The 22,609-nt window shown below is 52.9% G+C and overlaps 1 long non-coding RNA gene and 1 pseudogene across 4 annotated transcripts; one reads left to right on the top strand and one right to left on the bottom strand.

Moving 5' to 3' along the window:
* Nucleotides 1-2,030: 2,030 nt before the first annotated feature.
* Nucleotides 2,031-9,045, top strand: LOC129682340 (60S ribosomal protein L30-like; annotated as a pseudogene).
* A 7,174-nt stretch (nt 9,046-16,219) lies between these two features.
* Nucleotides 16,220-21,962, bottom strand: LOC129682372 (uncharacterized). Of its 4 annotated transcripts, none has more exons than XR_008720970.1 (5): nt 21,718-21,962; nt 21,489-21,566; nt 20,089-20,340; nt 18,103-18,169; nt 16,220-16,681 (listed from the first exon to the last, which is right to left on the bottom strand). It is a non-coding gene; the product is annotated as an uncharacterized LOC129682372 (long non-coding RNA). The 4 variants fall into 4 exon arrangements; XR_008720967.1 differs by having other exon boundaries at nt 21,489-21,637; nt 21,722-21,962; XR_008720969.1 differs by having other exon boundaries at nt 20,089-20,335; nt 21,489-21,637; nt 21,722-21,962.
* Nucleotides 21,963-22,609: the final 647 nt, after the last annotated feature.

The raw sequence follows: 22,609 nt of genomic DNA, 5'->3' as shown, positions 1-22,609 counted from the left end.
CTGGAGGTTTACCTGAAGCACTGAACACCCTCTCTGGACCTTTGTGGAGCCCAATGCAAAATTGCAGGAAATGAGGGAACGAACCTATAAAAAGGCCCCGTGAGACACCGAACCCTCGGCGACTGTCTCCGATGCAGGCTTTGTGCTGTCCAGGACCAGCCCCATTCTAGACTTGAACTCAGGCCCTCAGGTCCGGGAGGTCTCTCGAGGAGGGAAAGATCTGCAGCTGGCTATTTGAAGCTCCTCGTGGATCTGGGACAGGACGTGATGGTGCTGCAATGGCCATAGGCAGGCTCTGCTTCACGCATTTTGATAATTTACTCGGCACCAATTAATCTTTCTGTGTTGGTAGCCTGAATTCCCTCCCGGGGAGAAGGTGACATTCTCAGGCTCCAAGGGGCTTTCCCCTCATTCCTGGAACGGTGATGTTAATTTCCCCCGAGTGCCCCTGGAAGGAAGCTTCAGAGCCAGGCAGAGCTTGGTGGGAACCTGAAGTTTGAAGCTAGCACGCTGGCTCCCAGAGGAGGGTCATGACATCTGCTAATTGCCAATCAACTCTAATGTGAGGCAGAGAGCCGGGATGAAAAGTCTCCCCTTGAGGCTGGGGGGAGGGGAAGGATGATGACACAAGGCTGGCTTCCCGGCTTAAGACATGCCTGCCAGCCTCCATGGCCCTGCACTGTGAAGGAATAAAGAGCCTTCTCGGGTCTCAGAGAGGAAATGACAGGGAGCTTTCCTATAAGAAAATCTGAGAGGGCTGGTCTAGCAGAACCTGATTCTGGGGTCACCTGCAATGACTCTTAATGAGTCCTTAGCCAAGGGAAGGGTTCTCTTTAGGCCAGATCCCTGCTTGACAGGGCCACGATGCTCGCCCTGCCCTCCACTGATAGGCACCAGCTGTACCCCATCTGTGAGGGCAGCACCTCATTCTGAAGGGCGTCTGAGGCCCATTCTGAGCATGACTAGCCCCTCCTGCCAATGGGTGGATTCTTGTCCCTGGGCCTGGGGGTCCCTGAGCTCAGCCCCAGGGAACCAGTGTGCCCACAATAGCACGAAGCAAGATATCAGGAGGCAGTTCTGAGAGATAAAGCAGACAACAGGGGTCCTTTATCTGACTCCCTCACCGTGTGACCTCAAGCCCCACAGTGAGCAGAGCCACGCATATCTGAGCAACACATGCAGGGACAGGATGGAACATCGGCCGTATGCCAGGCTCTGCACTCAGCACGAGGTCCTACCAAATCTAGAATCTCCTTGATTTGTCCAGCCACGAGGCAGGCTCTGCTATGGTCCTGCCTGTGTAAGCCAAGCCTATGAAAGATTCACCCCGAGGTCCCTGAGGGCCACCCTCTAACTCTAACATTGAGATTCGTTCATAGCTGCCACCCCTTCGGTCTCCAGCCCTGAGCCAAGGCCTGGCATCCACGGACAGGGCCACCCTTGTAGGCAGTGCTGTCGGGACCTCACAGCTCAGGCGTTGCTCTCTTCTGGAGCTCAAGCTGATAACAGCTTGAGGTTTATTGCATAATAATGGCTCCATAGCTGTCTGGTGCGGCATCTCCATGCCTAGTTTCTGATGCCCTAGTGGCCTGGGTCACACAAGGGGCACCTGCAGAAGGCCCCTCCAGCCAGGTAGGTGAACCCCGTGTAAGCTAATGACTCAGTGTGGATCACCCATTTACCTGAAGGACACTGCCACCCCTTATCGCTGCGCGATCAGACCTCAGCCATAAACGGTGGCCTTTGCACACCCAGAACCCCTGACTCGGGACTCCAGCACTAGCTCCCTTGTTTATTTGCCGAGAGTATTTTTAGCTTGCACTCTCTTACCCCGAGTGTGTCCTGACTTTCCTTGCTTCTCTATGGACAGACAGGAGACAGTGCGCATGTGCCTGGCCCCAACACTGGGTGACTCTGGGGCAATGCTCCAGCCACTGGGGTCATACTTCCTTCTGGGACAACACATCACACCTGGTGAGACTTAGCAAGCCCTTGAGGGCACAGCTGTGAGCGCTGGCCCTGACCTGGCCATGGCCAAGCGTCTGGAGGCTGCCTTACGGTCAGCACTCCAGGGGACAATGGTCAGTACTGTTGTTTCTTCCGTGTTGGGCTGACCCCAAACGTGCCCCTCCCCCACAAGAGATTCCTGTGTCAGCACCAAGGTGATCCCCCAGGATTTTAGCCAGACATGTGTCCCCTATGCATGTTTCAGAAAAAACTCCCAGATTCCCAGACCCTGAAGTCTAGAACTGGGATATTGACTGTTACTGAGCACCAATGTCACAACTGTCACATTATAAAATAGGACTCACCCCCCTCCACACACACAAACGAACAAAAAGCCTACATATGCAGCAGTCTGAAATGGCTACTTTTCCAGTCCTGTTTTTAGCTAGCCTTGCCGCCGAGCCTGCTGGGATCAGTGGCAAGCAGCACCCGTGTCCTGCACTAACCTGTTGGAAGGAATGAACGAAGCAAGAGAACGCGTCCCTGGCCAGGACCGAAACTTCGCTCTTTGTGAGTGAGCTGGTGTCTGGTCTGAGGTGAGGGGACTGAGAAGCCGGAAAACTAGTGGCTGGGTTAATTACTTCTCTCCTTGCTGTGTCAAAGGACCTGACAAAGGCACCCTAAGCCAAGTTTGAGGACGCAGTCCATCATGGTGGGAAGGCACGGCAGCAGGATCGAGAGGCAGCTGGTTACACATCAGGGACACAGAGAGACAAATGCTGGTGTTCGGCCTACTCTCTCCTTTTCATTTAGCCTTGGCCCGTCGGCCATGACACAGTGCCACCCACATTCAGTGTGGGTCTTCCCTCCTGAACTTCACCTAGAACCTCCCTCATCTACATGTCTCCTTAGGGATTCTCAATCTTGTCCCAAAGACAAGATTAGCCAGCACTGTGCTGCGGTAGCTGCAGAACCCAGAGGGAGGAGGGGAGTTTGGTTCTATGAGGCCCGTGTGGCCTCTCACAGAACAGGCATACACTGCGTGTTCTCCTTCGAACCTCTGCTCTGTGTCCAGGGTTGCCCAGTGGAGTCCAGAAGCCAGCAAGTGGGAAAACCTCTCTCGGGATAGAGGAAAAGGGATGGGCCCTCCGAGGGCAGGAGGAGGCGGGGTCCCTGACCCCAGTGCCAAGTTCTGCCACCTGGACCAAGTTCTGCAGGCAGAAAGATGTGGTGTGGGTGTGGAGAATCAGAACCCATGGACAGGTGGCTTCTGGGAGGTTCTGGCCCGTTTCTTCCAGATCACGGACGTGCAGCATGCTGGGTCATCATCCAGGAAAGATGCTCGGTGACCCGCCTGAGCAGGGCTCTGTGTGCAGGGCCAATAACTCCGGGATCTGACCTGTGACAGCAAGGGGTAGGTGCTGTGTCAAAGCCTTGGGGTAGGTCTACAAGCAAGGCGAGCTAGGCAGGTGGGCTGGGCTGCGGTTCTGTCAAATGCCCATCTGCCCTAGCCAGCTTCTCGGCTCAGTGGGAGCGAGGCTCTGCCCTCTCCACCTTGAGGATGTCCTCTGTCTTCTCCCTGCCACATTCTGCTCAATGGATACTGCTCTCTCTCCCACACTCATGAACTCAGGAGAAGAAAAAAAATTCAAACCACAAACCAGTTCCCTCAAGAGCCCTCATTTCATGTCAGAGATGCAGGGATCGAGTTCAGAACTGGGTCTGTGACGCCAAGCCAGGACCGGGCATTTTGCCTGGATTTGGTTCTCTGTCCCTGGGACTGAGGTATTTTTCTCTTAGCATCCTGGATTTCTCTAACTAGGAGAGGAAAGCTGTCATGCCCAGGGACCAGGCTGATGATCTCCGTGTAAAGGCTAAGCTTATGTCCGGTGGGTAGAAGATGAGGAGCCACTCCCCAGCAGGGCGTCTGGGGTCTGGAGGGTGGAACGCTAGGACGCCCTCACCCCACCTCCAAGTCCTAGGACTAAAGCTCTCTGTTCCAGCTCCCATAGCAGTGTCACTCTTACCTAAACATTTAAAAAGTTTTAAATGAGCATATATTAATTATACACAGTAATAGGTTTTATTGTCACACACACATGTGTGTGTGTGTATATATATATATACACATATTTATGATGTTTTTTGTTTTTTTAAATGTCCACCCCCACGTTTCTCTCTGTCTTCCAGTTGCACCGATCCCCCTGTTCCCAATGATCCCCATTTTTACTTTCATGTCTTTTTCTCTATTTTGACCCAATAAGCTTCATGAGGGCTGCACAGGTCAGGGGGTCACCGGCAGCGTGAGCGCCTACTCAGTGACTCCATCACCTGTCGATCCTTCCCTATCAGCTATTAATTGTGTATACATTCTCAGGAAAGGGTGGGGTCTCGTCGTTCCTCACCCTTTGGTGACGAGGAGGCGTTGGTGGAGCCAGTCCTGTGAAGATGGAGTTCAAGGGTGCAATGGCCCGGAAGTCAGCACTCCACGCCCCTCCCTCCTCTTCCTCCCACTCTTACATTCTCATGCTCTCTTCCTCTGAAATATTTCCTGAGCCTCGGAGGGGTGACATAGCTATTTTGTCCCTGGCTGGATGTTCAGCAGTCATTTACTCTCTGTACTTTGACCAGCTCTGACTCGCTGCAGCATCTGCTGACAACCATGAAAAAAAAAAAAAAAAAAGCTTCTCATACTAGAGCCAACAGCAGCGCTAATCTATGGGCATAGACATGGTTATTTAGAAGCAATATTATGGGCATATCGTGTCCATTGAGCAGAAAAGCAGCAGCAGCTTCCTCACTAGGGTCTATGACCTCCCAGTCACCGGCTTTTGCACAGCCATCAGATCCAATTAGAAGTGTCGTGGCGCCCGGAACAGCAGCGTCACGATTGCCTCAGTGGTCTGAATCTGGCCTGGCCAGTTGCTATCATCACACACAGAATCCACAGGCGAGTGGCCTCTTGGCACCTTCTGGCACTGCATGGGTACGTGGGCTAGTATCTGGCTCAATCCAGCTTGCCTCCTCTCTGGCCTGTGACAGAGAGGGTTTATGTCTTTACCAACAGGACCTTACCATCTCATTTTAAGGGGTGACCAGGAGCAGTGGCAATTAATGGCCTGCTCTGCTTTGGGGGCATCAGGGCTCCCTTGACCAGTAACTCAGGAAGGAAACCCACTCCCGGCCCTGGGGTTTTAATTCAATGACCTAGGAAGGCTTCTTGGAGCAGCTCTACTCATCCACGTGCAGTACCTTTATTCCAAATCTATTTTACTTTTTGGCTTATTTATCACCTAGCAAATTTTCTTATGGATTTTTGTGTACTTTTTTTTTTTTTTGACTGATCATCCTGAATGCCGGGTGATTGTGTTACCTCCCACTTGAATGTGTTTGTTTGTTTGTTTGTTTGTTTGTTTGAAGACAGAGTCTTACTGTGTAGCTCTCCCTGTCCTGAAATTCATTATGTAGACCAGACTGGCCTCAGCCTCACAGAGATCTGCCTGCCTCTGCCTCCCGAGTGCTGAGATTACAGGTGTGCGCCACCACATCCGGCTGGTTTTATTTGTTTATTTATTTTTGAGATTGATTTGTGTATTCTTTATGAACTGTTCTGCCTGTGCATCAGTAGGGGGCATCGTATCTCTCTTTTGATGGTTATGAGCCACCATGTAGTTGCTGGGAAATGAACTCAGGACCTTTGGAAGAACGACCAGTGCCAGTTTTAATTAAAAAAAATTAAGGTGCTGGAGGAATGGCTCAGCAAGAGCCATCAGTATCACTGCTCTTACAGAGGACCAGGGCCGGTTTCCCAGCACCTTCGCTAGGCGGCTAAGGTATAACTTTAGTTACAGATCTGAACCCTCTACTGGCCTCTGTGGGTGCTGCATTCATTTGGTGCGCATGCACACACATACCTTCACGTCAATTAAGACTAAATAGCCAGGCAGTGGTAGCTTTAATCCTAGCATTTCAGAGGCAGAGCCAGGTGAATCTCTATGAGTTCAAGGACAGCCTGGTCTATGGGGCAAAGTTCCAGGACAGCCAGAGCTACACAGAGAAATCTTGTCTTAGGAAAAAAAAAAAAAAAAAAAAGTAAGCGTTTAAATAAGTTTTTATTTAGCATTCAAGAAACTGGGTTCCTGTGACATTTGCATGCAAGTCCGTCATAGCTACTTTATTCTATTTCATCCCCACTCACCCTCGTTACCCCTCCTGCTGGTCGCCTTCCTCCCAAGTGGCCTCCGCTTCTGCTTTCTTGCCGTATATACACCATTGCCTTATCTTGTCCCTCCTTTCCTCTCCCTCAGGCCTTGTCCTACTCCCTCACAGTCCTCTTTCTACCTTCCCAGTCACACATACAGAGAAAGCATGGTGTCTGTCTCTCTGAGTCTGGCTTATTTCGCTTAACATTGCCGCCTTCAGCTCTACCCATTTCTGTCTAATTCCGTCTCCCTTTGCTGCCAACAAGATTCTACTGTGTGCACACCACGCTTTCATTATCTGTTCCCCGGTAACTGGACAGCTAGGGCGGCTCCATTTTGTTGTTGTGAGTGGTATGTTATATATGTGTGTGTGTGTGTGTCACGTGCTCATGAATACATGTTGTGTGCACGAGTGTTCAGGTACACGTATGTGTGAATGCTGAGGCCAGAGCAAGACATTGGGTGTCCTCCCGTGCCACTCTCTGCCTATTGCCTTGAGACAGGTTTCTCCCTGGACCAGAAGCTCACCGTCTCAGCTAGGCTGTCTAGCCTGTTAACTCCTTAGACCTGCCCGTCTCCATCACCCAGTGCTGGACTTACACAACTGTGTCTGGCTTTTTTCTTTTTTAAAGATTTATTTATTTACTATGTACACATGTATGCCTACATGGACACCTGCACACCAGAAGAGGGCGCCAGATCTCACTATATGTGGTTGTGAACCACCATGCGGTTGCTGGGGATTGAACTCAGGACCTCTGGAAGAACAGCCAATGCTTTTAACCTCGGAGCTATCTCTCCAGCCCCAGTTGAGTCTGGCTTTTTATGTGCGTACTGGGGATTGGAACTCAGGTCCCCATGCTTGTGCACCAAATGCTTTTACACACTGAGCCATTTCCCTAGCCCCCAATAAGTATTTTAAAACAAACTTCATTTCCAATTTTGTTTATACACTTGCTTCTCTCCTGCAGCAGATTAAGTCCTAAGAAATGGTCTCGGTGGTGCACGCCTGTAACCCCAACACTCAGGAGGCAGAGGCAGGTGGATCTCTGAGTTCGAGGCCAGCCTGGTCTACAAAGTGGGTCCAGGACAGCTAAGGCTACACAGAGAAACCCTGTCTCAAATAAAAAGAAATGAAACAAGTTCTACATGCCACACACAGGCATTGCTTCTCTCTAGTCTCCACCTGGCTCCTGCCCGCAATCACAGGTCTGCTGGGACAACTTTCCACAGCTCCTGTGAGAATGTGGGTCTTCTGGGATTTAGGAAATGGGTGCTGGGCTACGTTCTTTCAGCATTTTTGTACCTGAAAAACCCTGCTTTCCCTTAAAAGTTACTTTATTTTGCTCAATGTGGTGGTGCATGCCTTTAGTCCCAGCACTTGAGAGGCGGAGGCATGTGGATCTCTGTGAGTTCAAGGCCATCCTGGTCTACAAAATGAGTACCAGGCCAGCCAGGGCTACACAGTGAGACCTTGCCTCAAAAAACAAAAAATTATTTACGTGTACAGGTTTTGTGCTTGCATGTCTTTGTACCACGTGTGCAGTGCTCACAGAATCCATAAGGGGGCGTCAGATTCCCTGGAACTGGAGTTACAGATGGTTGGGAGCCACCAAGTGGGTGCTGGGAATGGAACCAGGTCCTCTGCAAGGTCCCTGAAGTGCTCTTAACCCCTGAGCCCATCTCTCCAGTCAGGGTTTGCTTTTTCAAGATATGCTTTTTAAACACAAGACCCACTCCCATCTCTCAACAAACAAACAAAACAAAACTTAGGCTTTCAAGGCCAGCCTCAGTTATAGAGGTGTTTGAAGTCAGTGTGGGCCACATGAGACTCTATCAAATTAAGACTGCATCAAATTAAAAACAAACAAAAGAAAATAAAAATGCATGGTTGTTTTTTTTTTTTTTTTTTTTTTTTTATAAAAAGAGCCAAATGGAGTCTATGACATATATTATGGACACTCTGTGCCTTGGGCTTGGGGGGATGACAGGGGCAAGACTTGACCTTCTGTCTGAAGCCTGAGAAAATAGAGGACACAATTTCCAAGGTGCTGGGTGACTCCTGACAGAGGATACACTCCTGAAAGGAGAGATGAAAGGGGTCTGGGTCCCACTATCCTACTCCTGCCACATGGCAGGGACCACAGCAATACCAGGGTGAGCAAGGGCTGCTGGACCAAGCCAGAAACTCCTACAATGGCCGGAAGAGCAGAGAGGGCTCCCATCCACTAGTCAGGGTCAATGACCAGTGATGTGTGTCCCTAGTCCCTGCTGGTACCGGTATACACCCGGTAGCTGCTGCTGAGTCACATGATCTCTGGGTCAAACTACAAGAAAACTACTTCCCCAGGGCTGCCTCTGCTTGCAGGTCACCTACTGGTCATGTCCCTTGTAACCCCAAGTGACGAGGGCATCTCTTCTGCAAGGAGATATGTTTTTACATGCGGCTAGTTGAGAAATGATCCAGTTTAAAAACAGTCACCTGCCCGGCCATCTTGGCGGCTGAGCTTGGTTGGGGATTGTCCCGCACCTAAGGCAGAAAGAAAGTGGCTGCAAAGAAGACTGAAAAAAAAAAATCTGTGGAGTTAGTCAACTCCAGGCTCCAACTTGTGATGAAAAGGGGAAAGTATGTTCTGGGATAAAAACAGACTCTGAAGATGATCAGACAGGGCAAAGCGAAATTGGTTATCTTGCCATCAACTGCCCAGCTCTGAGGAAATCTGAAGGAGAATACTATGCCATGTTGTCTAAAACTGGTGCCCATCACTACAGTGGCAATAATACTGAACTGGGCACAGCGTGTGGAAAATACTGCAGAGTATGTGCGCTGGCTCTCACTGACAAAGCTGGTTCTGATAGTATTAGAAGCATGCCGAAACAGACTGGTGAAGAGTAAACCAGGAAAGTTTTCCTTTAATAAAACTTTACCAGAGCTCCCTTAAAAGAAAAAAAGAACAGTTGTTGTGTCCTCTGCCCAGGAGTGTCCCCTTTCAAACCCAGTGGCTTCTTTATTGCTAGTCTTTTTGTCTTTTATTTTGAGACAGAGGTTATATAGACCAGGCTTGACCTGCTGTGAAGCTGAAGATGACCCTGAACTTCTGATCCTCCTGCCTCAACCTCCCCAACGCTGGAATCAGAGGGGCACACTGCAATGCACAGTTCCTGTGGCTCTGGGGATGAAGCCCAGAACCTCATGCATGCCAGGTTAGCATTCTACTAGCCAGGCTATAGCCCTGGCACCTGTGACTACTGTCCTTCCTCCCCTGAAGTCAATAAACAAAGAGCCATATGAACACGGAGAAAGAGAAAGAGAAAGAGGAGAAGGCCATTCCAATTGTTCTGAATCAAGTTCTTGCCGTATAGCTCAGGCTAGGCTCCAACTCAAGTAACTCTCCTTCCTCAGCCTCCTGAGTAACAGAATTACAGGTTTGCAGCACTCCTGGCTCCCACGGATGCCTTGGCAGAGAGGCTCCTGAAGGCAGAGAGGCTCACAGCGCACTGACGACTTTGGGGTGGGTTTGATAAGCTATGTAAGCACATGGGAACCGAACACAGCTCAGAGAGGTCTCTGGACTCTGAGCAGAGGCTGAACCTCTCAAGAAGAGAGAGATGAGGGAGCCAGACCCAACTGTGTGTCCCAAGGAACACAGATCCGTGTTAAAATGACCTCTTTTGGGTCTCAGCCCTGGGCGGGCAATCCTGCCCAGGGGTCCCAAGCAAGAAGAAGGGGCTTTACGGTGAAGGATTGATCAAGGGCAGCCAAGCCCACCTGCCTGAGCTAAGGCACAAGGGGACAGTTGCTCAGTGCCAGGCTCGTGGGACTCCTGCAGGAAGCCAGGCACCTATTGGTTGTTTCAGCACCTTCCAGGAGGCTCTTGAGACTGAGCCTGCAGACCCCAACCGGCACCGGCACCGGCACACCAGCTTGGCCGAGTGGGTAGTAGAACCTGCTGGAGGCCATCCCTCAAGCTAATGAGGAGGACTGAGCCCCTCTTTAAAATGAGGACAGTGACACCTACAGGACAGAGAGGGGAAAGGGAAGCCTGTGAGGAAACCCTCCAGAAGCCATGGTTGGGGTGAATCCTTGAAATTCTGTCTGTGTCTCAGACAGGGCTTTGAATCCTCAGGAAACTCACCTATCCATCTTGCTTTGGAAAACCACGAACATTCATAGGCATGCACACACAGAGACACACAGATATGAACATAGAGACGATGTGTTCGCCAATGCGCATGCGCATGCGCACGCGTGCACGCACACAAACGTCATATATATGTATATATATGAGTGTGTATATATATATATATACACACACACAAACACGTGTGCTCACGCATGCATAGATTTCACACACACATAAACGTGCTTATACATGCCCATACACACACCTACATACTCTCAAGCGTATAGATGCACGTAACATAGAAACCGGCGCGAACAAGCACCCAAGCTCACAAGTGCACCCACAGAAATGCACACACAAATGTTTTCATTATTCAAAATTATTCATAAGCAAACCCTTGCGCGCGCACACACACACACACACACACACACACACACACACACACACACGCAGAAACACGCAACCTGGCACTAACACCGAGCGCGCCGGCGCAGATGTGCCAGAGGAAAACTCTGATTTATAGCTCAAGAGTGCCCTCTGCTTGCTGCAGGCTTAGGCATCACCTCATCACCAAGAGACCAGAATCTGGGGCTTTGGGGGCACACCTGCGCACAGCTGGCCTGGAGGAAGAAGACAGGCGTCCAGTGTGCCCAGTCCATATTGGACTAAACATGGAGGAGAGACGAGTTCACAACCCTCCGCCAGTGAGCTCTGTGTCTCTGTCTCTGGACCAGGTGCTGGGGTCTCATACTCTAGTCCTGTCAGCCCCTGGTTTCCTCAGGATGTCACCTCAGGGCTTTGGCTAGTGGTTGTCTTGCTCAGGATTCCTAAGGCCGTCTTCTCCCTGTGCCCCCATTTCTCTGGAGGGGACCCCCACCTTCTCTGGGACCCTGAAGAGAATGAAACACGAGCTCTGTCTACACGGACATGCCTTCCTAGGCCTGGCACAGGTGGAGTGCAGAAATATGGGTTAACCTCACCTGTCCTGGGCTCCCTCGGGGATGGATGGACCCATTGGAGCTGATGGGACAGGCATATCCTGTGGTGTTTCTGGGGAGGGGACAGACAAAATCCAGAGCCACACAGGGCCTGGCAATCCGAGGGGGAAAAAAGCCGTGGCCTAAGCCCAACTGTGTTGCCAGGTCTCAAAGTTCCCACACAGACCCCCATTCAACACCTTTCCTCCCTGTCTCCAGCTCTGTCCCCTTATCTGTCATTCTTGAGAAAGCCCAAGCCTGGTCGGGCCCCACTGCACCCTGGGCCAGCCTGGCCTGGAGGCCAGTGCTGCCGGTTTATCTGATGGCCAGGCGTTATCTCCAGGCCTTCGCTGCCAGTCACTGCTTTATGCTTTTACAAGGCAGTTGGCTTCTCTGAAGGTGCCTGGTCCTGGGGACAGCTGGATTCCTTCCTTGCAGAAATCCTGGCGCCATGCCAGTCCCAGCTCAGCAGCTTAGGGCTGTGGGAACTCTGTGTGGGTGGTAGAAGCAGAGGCCACCTTGAGATAGGGATGAGCTAGGGTCCCCAGGGCTTTTGTAGGTGAGGTGAGCAGAAAGGACCTTTAGAGGACACTGGTGAGCCCATATCTCACTGGTTGTTGGAGCTTCTGGTTATGTTGTGTGCCTTGCTGCTACCAGCAACAATGTAGAGAGAGAGAGAGAGAGAGAGAGAGAGAGAGAGAGAGAGAGGATGAAACCATGAGTTGGAAGTCACCAAGCTGGGACTGGATCCTCGCCCTAGGCCTTGGCTGTCCTCTGAGCCTCAGTCTCTCTTCCTATGAAACTCACAGTCCCACCGTCTTGCTGGAGGGCAATGGGAAACACAGGAGGGGCCAGCACTGGGAGTTCAATATGCAGCCAGTGTGGGATGGCCCTGGTAGCATTCATAGAAGGTTCCAGAAGCTCTCAGTAGGTTCCTGCTGAAGCAGCCAACAGTAACCAGCTGAACCCCATGTCTGAGGTCTAGAGAGACGTTCCTAATGCCACCCCGTGGATCACCTAAACTCACCTTCCACCAGGCACTCTTGCTTCCCCACTGTGCCCTTGTTCTCACATGCCCAGAGCACAGTGCGAGGGAGTTTGGCAGGCACAACAGGGACTCTGGAGTCCGAGTTCAGCGCTGGCCCTGCACGGTCTGCTGTGCCACAGGCCTCTGTGAGCTGTACTATCTTCCACAGGAGAGGCAGCTTGCTGCTTGTTTTGCTGTCTTGTTTAGCCCAGGTTAGTAGCCACCTTACTAAGTAACCAATGATCCCCTTGAACTGAATCTCCCTGCCTCTAGCGCCTGAGTGCTAAGGCATGCTAGGCAGATTCACCACCCACTGAGCCACATCCCCAGCCCCAGGAGAAAGGACTTGTTCTAGTCACCAGATTTTACCTCTTTTTTTGCCCTAAGAATGAGTGCTAGGCACATCGTGTCCCAGACAGACGGCGAACTGGGAGAATCTGAGGCTGCATGGTGAAGAGAGCTAGGCAAGGAACCTCCTGGGCCTCACCAGACAGGTGACCTCTGAGAAAAGACTGGAAAAGGAGGGATGAGACTCAGAGGACCTGCTGAGCCATGGGTGAAGGTCCAGAGCAGGAGCCTGATTCAGGCAAAGACTGGCCAGAGGCCAGAGGCCTCTGTAGTTTAAGGTTGAGAATGCATGAGAGATATTGGGAAATCTCTGGCCATTGGATGCCCGTTGGCATTGGTGCCAATGGGCTGGAGCCTGGGAGCTTCCGAGCTCAGGAGAGACTGACTTGATTTGATTTGTGAAAGACGTGCTGGGGCAGGGTGGATGGCAGACAGCAGACAGAACAAGGCAGAAGCAGGGTGACCAGCAGGCTAGAGCTCTTCTTGCTAGAAGCAGACATGCTCGGCTCAGATAGGAGTGGACCACCTGAGCCCTTCCCGTGCCTTGCCTTACAGGGTCTAGCTGTCAAAGAAGGAAGTTTGAGGAGAGGGGGAGTTGAGGCATAGAGCAGTCACAGAACTGAGGCTCAAATCCAGAGCCTATGTAAGTGGCCACAAGGCCTCCTTGTGGGACAATTCGTCTGCTTAGTCCTTGGGGAGATGAGCCTCTGATACCTGTCCTTGGATGAACACATGGTGGAGAGGTTCTCCAGGTTTTTTGGGGTCCCACAGTCTTGATGTGTCTACTCACCTATTTACTGTATCGGGAGAGCAGTCCTGTGCACAGTGTAAAAGAATGGCTGCTTTGTGTCACTCAAACTGTGGCAAGGGATGCCCATTTGAATTTAGCATCATTTTAAGCTTCTACGAAATGGTCTTCCTTCTGACTTATTTCTAACCACCTTAAGCTATTTTTGCCCCGTGTGTGTCTGGCTTAGGCCCAAAGCTGCAGCCTGCCAACTGTAAGACATGTTCATGATGAGATATTTGTGACAGTAAATAGGTTTTCAGGTGACTGGTAGGTGTTTGTGTGTGTGTGTGTGTGTGTGTGTGTGTGTTTGTGTGTGTGTGTGTTTGTGTGTGTGTGTGTGTGTGTGTGTGTGTATGTGTGTGTGTAGCTATGGAGATCCTGGTAGCAGTGTGTGCAAAGGGCCTGTGGCAGGAGCCTGGTGCTGGTAAGGTGTGCCTAGGAGACCAGGGACATTGAAGGAACCCACGAAAGAGATCCAAGAGGCTATTGGTCATTGGATGCTTTTGTCAGGCCAGGGTAAAGGACACTCGTCAGAACCCAGCCTGCCTGGCATCAACTGTAGTGCCCACCCTGTGGAGTCCTACTGTCTCTGCGGGCTTAGGGCAGTGTGGGTGTGGTGGCTAGGACCACACTGGTACCAGACTGGTACCAAGGGACATAGGGATTCAGGCTGTTGTCTCTGTACTAGGCAATGATGCCTTGAGGGGGTCACTTTCTGGGTAAACATGGCCGAGCACCTCCCACAGGCTGGGCAAGTCCTTCATCTCGGTCCCGCCCTGTGACCTCCGCAGACAGCAAGGAGGCTCTGTGGTGCACTGTGCACAGTGGAAAAGCTGTCAGGACACAGGAAAGGAAGAGGTCACTGCCCCCATGTAGGAGGGAAGACTGGGCCCTTAGAGTGAAGATGGGGCTGAGGTGATGTCACAGTCAGACGCAGCATCATTTGTGTACGGCTGTTGCTCTGTGAGTCTGACACCAGCGTCAGTGTTCAAATGGGACTCTCCAGGCCTCCTTTCAAGGTCCCCAAAGGCATCTGGGCAATGGATGGGTAGCTTTGGTCCCCATTGCCTCCAGGACATGTCCAGCAGTAGGTGCCCGACCCCTGGGGCTCTCTCTCCCTCTAGCAAAGTTCCTGGAGGGGCCTCTGGCTTGCAAGGTGAGTATCAGCAGTGCTGCTCAAAGTGTCCAGACTCGGTGGCATCTGATCCTTTGGGAGAGAAGCGTGTACCTCACTGCCAGACGTTCTGAGCCTAGGAGCCAGGGAATAGGGACCCATAAGATCCCTGGCCCTCGACCTGACCACGATGGACCCTCCCACTCCAGATGGGCAGCACTTGTCTATCTGTCTGTCCCATCCATTCCCCCTGCCCCAGGCTCTTCAGACATGGAAGGGGCTGGCTGCTGGACCTGCCCCAGCAACTGCTGATTCTGAGCTCCCAGAGTGCTCTGGGCTCACCACCTTCCTGTCTCACTACTTCTCTCTTTCTCTTTGTCTCCTCAATCCCAACCCCAAAACTAGGAGCTCCCTCTGAAGCAGGGAGGCTACCAAGGGCACAGCAGGGGCCTCAGAGCCCTGCCACAGCCAGCTCTGAGCTAGCTAATTCAATTCACACTTTGAGACTCGGTTTCTCGTTGGGCCAGTAGGCTAAGTTAGCACCGGTTCCTACGGGAAGTTGTCCCGGTGGCCTTCTGGTGGAAGTCCCCTGTCCATCTTCGGTTTCTATCCTAAGTAGGTTGTGACAGTTGTAAGCAGCCAGGAACCACAGCTGCCCTCCTAGCTGAGGTACCAAGGACCCTGAGGTACCAAGGACGTTCTGGCCTCTAGTGGGCATGAGCCACATCTCTGACATACGGCGCCGGCCATTTTCCCCCAGCGGCAGCCCTGGAGAGGGGCCCCTGTGTGATGTGTCAGTAGCTGTCCCACTAAGGTCCATGATGGGGAGCTGGGAGCACTGCCGAAGGATGGGTGCTCCGAGCCACCCTGTGCAGGGGAGGCTCACGGGCAGATCTGACCACAGGCTGGCTCTGTGCCGACAGGGACAGAACTAAGGTCCATCTTCCCCTTCATGGGGTTGTGACACCCTAGGGGAGAGACCTCCATCCTCACAACAGGCCCCACCACCTCATTCACCCTCCGGTAAGGGCGTCAGAGTCATCATCCCCCTCTCAGAATGAATCAGCCGAGCAGCCTGCCCACTCCAGCCGGGAGGGCTACTGAGCCTCCTCTGTGTCCCCAGGAAGCCTGGTCCTCCTCCAGCCTGCCCTGCTGTGGCCGGCAGAAGCTAACCAGTGGCTGTGCCTCTCCTGGAACCAGAGGTAGTAACAGGCCACTGTGGGGGCTGAGGGCTGTGTGTGGGACAGGGCACTGCTCAACTCCATCACAGGTCTCCTCTAGCCCTTCCAAGAGGGTACTTGGGAGGAAGGGAAACAAAGCTGTCCCCTCCACATTGTAAGGGGGGACAGAAGAGAAGGTCACACCTGAAGGCCAGAGCAGTGGGAAACCTTGATTCTCTTTTGTTCTTGGAGCTGGGGCAGTATGAAGGAAGGTAGAGAGAGATGCAGGACAGGACGGAGGACAGGGGGTTGAAGAGCCAGGGAGTAGGGATGGCAGATTGTGATGGAGAGCTATGGCTGCAGCTGCTTCCAGTCACTGGGGCTACAGGGAGGACATGAGAGCCCAGCTGAACACGGTGAAACAGGAGATGCCGGGGTCTGGACCAGGGCCAACTGTGCCGCATGTGTGTCCTAGTCAGGGTTAATCTCGCTGTGATGAAACATCATGAACAAAAGCAAATTGGGGAGAAAAGGGTTTATTTGGCTTAGACTTCTGCATCATAGTTCATTCATGAGGAGGTCAGGGCAGGAACTTAAACAGGGCAGGACCCTGGAGGCAGGAGCTGATGCAGAGTCCATGGAGGGGTGCTGCTTATTGGCTTGCTCCTCATGGCTTGCTCGGTCTGCCTTCTTATAGAACACAGGACCACCAGCCCAGGGATGGCACCAGCCTGGGGATGGGGCGGGCCAGCCCTCCCCATCACCACTAACTGAGAAAATGCCTTATAGCTGGATCTGACGGAGGCATCTTCTCTGTTGCCGTTCCCTCCTTTCAGATGACTTAAGCTTGGGTCAAGTTGACATGAAACTAGCCAGCACCAGGTGAGGGGGCAATTTAGGGGATAGAAAACCGAGGCGGGGGACTCCTAGGGGATCTGGTGCTCCCTGCACTTGTGGAGAGGTTGTGGCTGAGCCTCCTGCAGACACAGCACCTGGATGGAGAAGATAACAGCTGTTCCTAGCAGCCTGTACCCATGGGACCCTGTGGGTGGTTGCATGGTGGACCCTGATCCCTTTTGGGGTCTCTACTTGAGCATTTAATTGCTGCTTGGAGCCGTACCTCCCACTGCAGGCATGGAAGGGACCTACACGTGGGCGAAGCCTGGGTATTGCTCACCCTCAGCGATACCTGGCACACAGTTGGTGCACAATACATACCAGAGGAAGAAACGTTCCTCCTTGGAATGCGTGGGCACAGCACACACCCAGGCCAGCTCCCTGCTGCACCATGCTGGCTTAGCTCTGGGGTGTGGCTAGCACCTTCCTTCTCAGCCCTTAGCCTGGCTCAGAGTCCACACAGCTGGCATTCCAGCTCACTGTTCCCCAGAAGCCTAGCTACTTTCACTGAGCATGCTCTGTGTGTTCATGCAGGACAAAGAGGTGGCATGAAGCCCCAGCCCCAGAGCTCGCTGGCCACGGGGTACTAGGGGGTCATTGCAGACTCTAGAGGAGGGCAGGACCTGGCTGAAGAGATAGTCTAGCTGAGAGCAGTCTCATACTTCCCAGATGGGAAACGGAGGCCAGCTGGGGTGGGGGTCACAGCTGAGTCTCTGGCCGATTTCATGACCCTGGGGTTGAGGGAGCAGCAGCTAATATCAGATTGGCAGGGAGCTCACACCACGCTTGTCACGAAGCAGACCTGGCTTCCTCAGCAATCCACAGCATCCTGAGCTGTGGCTGTGGCCCGGGGGCGGATGGCTGCTTCTCCATCAGTGACCACATGGAGACCACAGTCACTGGGACACCCCTGTCTGGCCCCTGTGCTGGTGGGCTTGTTGAGTAGCAGAAGTGAGTGGGCTGCCAGCTGTGTGGCTGCTGGCTAGGTCCTCTGCCACATTTCCAGATGAGCCTCCTGGGTAGACCTCAACATCCCAAGGCTAGCAGAAGATTCCCTACCCAGCTGGGGCCCTGAGACCTCTGGATTCTCCCCGAGTCCTTGTGTGCAGAAGGGGAAGCTGAGGCTCAAGCAGGCTCCAGACCCTGGTGGAACTTGTGAGAGCCTCACTGTAAATCCTGATCTCTTGGCCCCCTTCCTAGCCCTTCTGTGGTGCCGTACTGAGGCTCCCCATTGACCTGCCTTGATCACTTGTCAAGCCCTGGCTGCTCCAAGGTCCGCCTGCTCCCCAGCCTGGCTCCCTATCACCTCCAGGTGTTTCACCTCTGAGGCTGGGCGACCCCAGCAGTGGGCAGCACAGTATTTGGCAGCTGAGAGGCGCGCCGAAAGGAAGTCTCAGTCTTCTCTGGGGTAGCCTCCAGTCCCAGGTGGGGCCAGGGAAGGAGCCCTGTAAGGGAGAGAGGGACTCTCTGCTACCCCCTGGAGGTCACCCTTGGAAACTGCAAGTACACAACTCACATGGCTCAGGTCAGGACACCTGCATCCACACACGGGGGTCCACACCAGGGCCACTATGGTCTGTTCTCTGGAGATACAGAAGATTTACTGTGACTCTTCCTATGGCCCACGAGACATGAGTAGCATCGTTCCCTGGCAGGGAAGACCAGGCTCAGCAGCTGGGTGTCAGGGTCTGAGATGTACCCACTTTTCTGCAGCTGGAGCCTGGACCCCCACACCTGCAGAGGGCATTGCTGGGAGGCACTGAAGTTGGGCTGGTCAAAACTCTCACATGAGTGGGGATATTGGCTGGCACGATGGGAGCAGAAGGGAGCTAACTCAGGCCCGGGCTGTCCAGGGCTCCTCTTCAGGTCTGAGGCCAGAAGCCAGAAAACATAGCTGAGGAGAAATGAACCCTTCTAAGCCTCAGGGGGTGTGGTGAGGACAGAGGAGGTTAAGAAGCCATTGCCCTCCAGCAAAGGGGTTGTCTGGAAGAAAGTTCAGTTCACTGTCACTACTAGCTCAGCCTGGTCTCTTCTAGAAGCTGTGTATCGTGGGCCCTGAGATCCCTCAGCAGAAACTGGGCATCACCAGTTGAGAAAGGCACAGTGTAAACAGGGTTCAGAATTGTTTGGGGGCAGTAGGAGCTGTCTAGAGCCAGTAAATCAGAGCGAGACAGAGACAGACATAGAGAGACACACAGAGAGAGAAAGAGAGCGAGCACGGCAGCACTGACCACACCCTTCACAGCACCTCCAGTGGGCCCTGGAGCCCAGCCCTCCTGGTCATCCCATTTTACAGATGGAAAACTCGAGGCCTGGCAGATGTTGAAGGAGAGGGACAGACAGACAGACAGACCCAGCCTGCTTGGGTTCCCCAGGCCACCTCTCCCACTGGGTGGGGACTGGATGGAATTTCCTGTCACTCTTTACCTTTGAGAGGTGCTCCTGGCCTGACGGTGCCAGGCTGGGAAGTCTCTCCAGACTTTCACACCCACCCACACCTGGTATTTTTATTCCCGAGCAAGCCCAGTGCCAGGAGAGTGTGAGGAAAGCTCGAGGCCCTGCCGCCTTCTCTGGGGTGAATGGGGCCCTTATCAGCTCAGATCTTATCTGCGTGGCCTTGGCAGAGGCTGGAGCTGGCTCCTGGAGGTACAGGGAGGCCAGGTGGGCAATCACGAGAGGGGGTGTGGCTTTCCCTCCCCTCCCTTCCTGTCAGTTGCCTCAGAGATGGCAGAGGCAGAGGGAGCAAGGAGGTCAGGAAGCCTGGAGGAGAGATAGCTCCCCTGCCAGGGGCGATAACTCAGCCCCCAGTTAACTCAGCTCCATACACAAGGATGGGGGCTTTCTGGTAGCCAAGGCAAAAGGGAAAGACAGTGGAGGTAGAGTGAGAGCGTGGTTGGTAGCCATGAGCCAGACATCGTTTGTTGTTGTTAAAGTCTTCCTCTGTAGGAATGATGGGAGGTCCAGTCGCACAGCAAGATGCGTGTCCCCTGCACGTTCCTTCAGTCACCCTTCAGGGTGGGCAAACTAGCTGAGCACCGGACACAGGCCAGGCTTGGGTTGGGTGCTGGGGCCAGAGTGGTCGGAGGTGACATAGCCCCCTGCCCTCCTTCCCCTCAGATGAGGGAGAATCACGTGTCAACCAAACATTGGATGTCGCCGCATTGGATGTGGAGGCAGCATCCTGGGACAAGCTGGCTGGCCAGGCTGGGCAAATTGGCCAGCTCCAGGCTCACGGTGTGATACCCTGCCTTGGTAACAAAGTGGGTGTTGAGGGAGCTGCCAGTATCAACCCCTGGTCTCCACATGCATGAGCAAACGCATGTATGTGCACACACAGGAACACACACGTGCACAACAAACACACACACAGGAGCAAAAAAGAGAGCTGGAATGAGCAGGAATTAGATAATGACTGTGTGTGGTTTTCTGTGCTGAGGACAAGGACTGTGGGCCATGGCTCCTACCAACGGTATCCCCCAGAGAGAGGGCTGGACTCACTCACCTCTCTGTGCCTCAGTTTCCTCCTCTGTAAGAAGCCACACCCATCATGAGGGTAGTCACAGGAACTTGACATGTTATCCCCAGCCTGCGGAAACTGGGTTTTTCCTGCGGGACGGTGACGTGGCCTCAGCTCTCAAGTCTTCCACAACCTGAGCTCAGTCCCTGGTGGCCTCTCCAAACCCGGCAGAAGGAGTCATCTAGACGCCAGGACCAGTGCAGGGCAGGGGGCACTAGGCAGACGGCCCCATCTACACTAGGGAGGAGGGATGGGGGTGAGCAGAGACGTGAAGGTTGGACCTGAACTGCAGGACCTGGAGGCCACGCTGCAGCAAGCTGCATTTCAACAAGGTCCTGAACCACCTTTCGTGGCAGTGGCTCTTATTTGTTTGTCTTTGCTTGAAAGATTTATTTAATTTTAAATTATGTTCATGTACTGTGCATGGCTTTGAGCAGTGTGCAGATGCCTGAGGAAGGTCAGACGAGGCAACCAGGTCCCCTGGAGCTGGAGGCAGAGGCAGTTGTGAGCTGCCCTGTGTGGATGCTGGGAACCAAACCCAGGTCCTCTGCAAGAGCAGTTCGAGTTGTCAACTGCCGAGCCGTTTCTCTAGCCTCCTTTAAAACAACTGTGTGTGTGTGTGTGTGTGTGTGTGTGGTGGTGGTGGTGGGGGGCTGGAGAGATGGCTCAGTGGTTAAGAGCTCTGGCTGCTCTTCCTGAGGACCCGGGTTCAATTCCCAGCAACCACACCTGTCTGTAACTGGTGGATCCATCCGACTCACACACACACACACACACACACACACACACACACACACACACACATATATATACATGTATATGTATATATGCCAAACACCAAATGTACACAAAAATTAAACAAATTTTAAAAATTGCGTGAGAGAGAGAGAGAGTGTACTTGAGTTTGTGGGAGTGTGTATGTGAAAGTGTGAGAATGAGTGTGTGGGTGTGACTATCTGAGTGAATGTGTGAGTTTGTATGAGTGTGTATGTGAAGGGTGTGAGTGTGAGAGTGAGTGTGAACATGGAGTCAGAGGTCTGTCTCCACCATGTGGGTTCAGGAATTGAACTTGGGACATTAGTCTGGGCAGCAAGCGCCTTTACCATCTTGCTGGCCCAAATAGCAGTATCTTAGAAACTGGTTCTGGCAGGATAAGCCCAGCCAGGAGCTGTCAAGGGTCAGATCTCAGGGATTTCAGATCTCGTGAATTTCAGTGGGAGGTGGACTTCAGCAAGGCCAAATAAAATGATTCACGACACGCCCCGCCCAGATCCAGTCATGCACAGTGGCGATCCAGAGACCTTCTCAGCCCCAAGGTCAGGCCCGCTCTGTTCTCCATTCCCCACCAGCTCTTTATCTGCCCGGCTCACCTGTCTTTGACTTACCCTCGGAGTCAGGGTGTCAATCTCGCTATGCAATGGTGTAGGATGACCTTGACTTCCTGATCCTCCTGCCTCCGCCTCCTGAGTGGTGGGATTACAGACCTGTGCCGCCTCACCCACTTTATATGATCCTGGGAACTGAACCCAGGGCTCTGTGGATGCAAGGCAAGCAATCTACATCCTCAACTCCACGGGAGGGCGGGGGGGGGGGAGCTGTTAAAATTCTTCATACCTACCAGGTTCTTTTCTGCCCCAGGACCTTTGCACTGGTGGTCTGTTTGCTCGGAATGCTTCTCTCTCTCCCCTGTCCTCCTCCTCGTCTTTCTTCTTCTTCTTTAATAAAACAAAGCCTCGCTGTGTAGTCCTGGCTGTAGACAAGGCCTCAGATGCACAGAGATCCCCTGCCTCTGGTGTGAGCGGCCACACCTGCCCTGAAATTTGTTTTTGCAGCGGTCTAAGCTTAGAAGTCAGAGTTGCCTCCTGACTACCCATGCTGGCACTGTCTTTTTGACACCCCTTCCGCTTCCGTCACTTCCTGTCTTTGTTCTTTAGAAAGGACAGTGTTCACTAGTCAGGCCCCTCCCCGCCTGTACTGAACCATCTTCCTCTGGAATCCCACACTTCCTGGCCCTCAGCACTCGCCTAACTTCCACACCCGTGTTTAGAAACAAGTGTGTTTTGGTTTCCGGGGGTAACTGAGGAACAGAGTTCTCTGTGGAGAGCGAGGCTGAGCCTGGTTCCTTCCCAGGCTCCTCCACGCGCCCCCCACAGAGGAGGCTCCAGGACCCAGGGCAGGAAGCACTGCAGGAAACAGCTTTGGAATGGGGTGGCCCTTGGGTTCTGGATGTTAGAGACAGCCGCTCCCATGGCCTCAGTTTCCTTTAAACTGTAAAGAGGAGGAGGGCCTTGGGACTTAGCAGAGGGATGGATTCAAATCTGGCAAGTGACCAGGATGAACTGGGACACTCGGGAAGAGGCCCTGCTTCGTGGGGGGGGGGGGTGACATGTAGTAACGCCTCAGGTCACAAAGCCACCTTGGAAGACCTTAGCTTTCATGCTTTCCAAAAGATGATCTCAGTCCCTGAAGGCCAGCGCCATACAATAGGCCACCAGGGGGCAGCACC

Source organism: Psammomys obesus, unplaced genomic scaffold, assembly GCF_907164565.1.
Source record: "Psammomys obesus unplaced genomic scaffold, mPsaObe1.curated_primary_1811, whole genome shotgun sequence".
NCBI lineage: Eukaryota > Metazoa > Chordata > Mammalia > Rodentia > Muridae > Psammomys > Psammomys obesus.
Note: the sequence above shows the minus strand (reverse complement) of the source record. Positions and strands in the feature narration are given on the sequence as shown.